Raw genomic sequence first — 4172 nt, forward strand, 5'->3', positions numbered from 1 at the left:
TGTTTATGATCAGGCTTTAACCTTGTTTTGTGATCTTTAGTAGGATGCTTATTAAACTGTTTTGTGATGTTTTGTGGGATGCTTATTAAACTGTTTTGTGATAAACTGCTATTGATGGTTATTGATGCTTATTAAAGTGTTTATGACTTACAAAGTGTATGCTCATTGTGGTCTTTAATGGTTAAATGAACATGAAAGGCTTTAAACATCAAAGACTATGACTGCTGATGGTTATCGATGCTTATTAAAGTGTTTATGACTTATAAAGTGTATGCTAATTATGGTCTTCAATGGTTAGATGAAGATGAAAGGCTTTGAACATGAAAGACATTTGACTTGTGTCACACCCTGGCTTTTGCGGAAGCGTGGATTATTTTGGTGTGACTTCTTAATACCATGGCAACAATCATAACAATGCTATATGATAAAAACGCAAGATGTTCATCCATTAATATAGTTTAGAAGATACCATAACATACTTGTCTCGAAACATCGACCCAAAATAAATTACAAACATGACTTGTTAAAATGAGTTCTCAAAGACTCAACAAAAGACTTTAAATAAAGCGAGGTTTGGAGACGTGTGACCCGTCCAGGAAAGGGTTACACCTCCCAAACCCTACAACCCTGGATGACATCTTTATTTAGCACGTAGCTTGACACATATGCAGACACTTGCCAGATCCGATCAATTCCCTGAAATACATGTAGTTTGAAAAATTAACAAAAGTTGAGCGAGTTCATGTGTAAGTATAAACCGTTAAAGTATGTCTGTATGAAAGTCCCTGGTTTGTAGCAATAAGGAAAAGAGATCACCAATGGGTTGCAAAGCCACTGGTATGTGTGAAGTGATGCAGGAAAACTCAAACCTAGCGGAGTTGCACCAGGCTTCCGGCTGGAAGACATAGTCACCACTATGGGCCACCCTGGCCTCATGGGTGTGGGCTCGCTACACCCAAATAGATCTTTCACTCATGTCCCTCGGTCCTACGGCGAGGATTAATTGCCTTAAGTGTTGTACCCACCACTCACATGATCTAAGTAGTATACCCTCCTTAGGCTAACCATACCATGTATAAAAATGTCTGTAATAATTTGTAACATGTATTTCACCCCCGAAGTATAAAACTGAAAACAGTTAAAAGAAAAGGGGGACATGAACTCACAGTAGTGCATCTCCTGAGCTGGTACTCAAACCTTGTCAGCTACACGATAACCTACACCGTACTAATGTCTATTAGACGAACGGGCCGTGCCTTGCTTTCGTATTTACGGGTTTGAGGTACGTTACTTTGATATCATTCCAAGTTATAACTTCTTGTTAAAATAATAATAATTATTTTAACTTAGGTTTCGTTTTTAGGGTTTTGGAATAATAGTTAGGCAACTATTTCGTATCCATATTTCTCAAGTATTTTATATGCGTATTTCTTTCCCAAGGATGGGGGGTATTTATACATGTATTTTGGTAGTTCCGAAAATAATATGTTTTTAAGTCTGACTTAGAAATATATATATAACTCCTTGTCAAAATAATGTATTCCAAAATATATATATTTTCCCCAAAAATAATATATTTTCACTTCTTAGTTTCCAAAATAATATTTACCCAAAAATATATTCGTAAAAGTATTTTTTCGGAATATTTCGTAAGTTACGTTTTCGCGCTCGGTTTCACAATACCAAGTGTGTAACTTAAATATTTATTCCTTGAAATTTTTGGTATTATTCTGGAGTTATAAATGTGATGATATTTTGCTAAGTTACATTATTTTGCCCTAAAATAATATAACTAGTTCACAAATCAAACAAATATTCACACAAGCGTTTTAGTATAAAATATATATTCTAAATATATATTTATCCGCTTTTATTTACGAAAACCACCTCCGACACTTTGAAATTTTGTAAAAACTTATGGCGAAGTTTACTTTCGAAAAACAAAGTTAAAACACATTTGCAAACACTTGCTAGAAAATAATTTCTAAGTCTTGGGATTTTTAGAAAATTTCGCCATAGTTTCCCCTAAAAACGGAGGTGTCCATGCTATTAAGCATATCATTTTCTTTTCAAAATCAATCAACAATCAATCCTTAAACAATTCTACATCTCCAAGAGTGAAAACTATATGCGTTACATATTAATCATGAACTTGATATGTCACAAAAACGCGTAGTAACTTGGTAAAGCTTTTAGTGGACTTAGTTACCTTCCAAAGTGTATTTATTTCTTTAAAAATCATTTTTTTAAAAGAGTTTAGTGTTGACAACTTGTAAACAATTTTTACAAAAATTAACCTTTTGAACTCTTCTTGTAAATAAAATGTTTTCACACTTATTTTATTTCCAAAAATGGTGTAAGTGTATGTAAAAGTCATGATTTTCAAAAAATCAATTCTCGAACTTGGTTTATTTAGAAAAGTCTTTAGTAAAACTCGGATCTACATGATCATCAACCTACTTGTTTACTTATATTTCAAAAAATCATTTTCTTTCAAGTTCATGTTTAAACTAGAAGGTGATTATTTCATATAATCCCCTAATCACCTTCTAATCTTATTAAATCTTATTTCTAAGCATCATTTAACAAGCTCCATATGGTGATTAACCTCACATAACCAAGAATCAATAAGAAATTATCAACATATTCATAACAACATCCTACTAACAACATTTCATCTTCATGTAAACTTTATGTAAGGCTTTATGTCCATGTTTTTAGTTCTTGTTCTTTAGTGTTCTTGATATACTTAACATACTACAACTTTTAACCATAAAAATAAGATGAACAAGAGTTAAACAAGAACTTACAACTAGCACAAAGGCTAGGGAAGAACACTAGTGAGAAGATGATGAAAAATGATGATGAAAAGTGGTGAATGAAAGCAAATGAGGAGGATTCTCCAAGACCTTCAAGCTCCAAACTCCATATGTCACCTTCTAGTGCTTGAACAAGCTTGAAAATGGATGAAGATGGTTGAGTTAAGGTGGTGGTGGTGGCGGTTATGGTGAGCCGAGAGGGAGAGGGAGAGATATGAGGGAGTGGGGTGAAGATGTGGAATGATGAAGTGATCTATGGAGCCATACATATAGGATTTTCTCTAATATCTTGTCCAAGATTACAAGCAAAGATCCTAATAAAATATAGGATATGATCTAGGAAGTAAGGTGTTAGGAATGGTGGTGATTTGGTGGGTCCTTTGGACCGTGAACACATGGGGGGGGGGTGAATTGTAAAAGTTTGATGGTAATAGGTAAATGATAGTCCAAATCCAAGTATATGTTTACATATGTTAGTTACTAGAGAATTTAGTGGGTGTTAGGGTGTTCGGGATCATGACTAGCCAAGAAATAATAAAACAATGTATTTGGCAAAATTTTAGTGTTCCGGGTAATGTCCGGTTGTTCGGTTAGATACCGTTCCGTTAAAGTGCTAAGTGATACCGTATAGTGTCTTTTATATATCTTTTTGTGTCACATTTAATTCCCGACACTTAGGAAAGCATACAGGACCATTCTGCTATAATTTTGCATATTACTAGTATGTTAAATGCTGAATTTCTGATAAATAATGCAGAATTCTGCATTGTTAGTGGGTTTTAGGCACTTCCCGGTATTTTAACTATCACCTAGTGACGTAGTTTTATGGTCCTCACTTCCCTACACTCCATACTAGTGTAGTTATCTGTCTCTGGCTCATACTGGCTTAAAAAACATTGTCTATCTATGTGCTGGTATTGTCAACATGTTTCTGAATTATCCGTTCAGTGTGCTAACTGTGCTTTGTGCATCAAGTTTGTCACTAAAGTTTGTGTGTAATAAATGGAGTGACTGTATGAAATATGATGCATATGTATGTATGATACAAAAATCATAAAGCAGTTTAAATTGTCAGTTGTAATCAAGCACAGTCATTAAGCACATAATCAAAATTAATTAATTGAACGGTACCTGTAATTGTAATTGTGAGGGTTGTCACAACTTGATTATGAGTGTTGATGGTTATTGATGCTTATTAAACTGTTATTGATGGTTATTGATGCTTATTAAAGTGCTTATGTTTAGATTACTTATAAGGCTTTGAACATGAACAACTTTGTACATGAAAGACTTGAATGCACATAATGGTTATGATGGTTGATGATTATTAAAAGACTTGAAAGACTCTTATGT

Source organism: Helianthus annuus, chromosome 4, assembly GCF_002127325.2.
Source record: "Helianthus annuus cultivar XRQ/B chromosome 4, HanXRQr2.0-SUNRISE, whole genome shotgun sequence".
In the NCBI taxonomy this organism is placed as follows: Eukaryota; Viridiplantae; Streptophyta; class Magnoliopsida; order Asterales; family Asteraceae; genus Helianthus; species Helianthus annuus.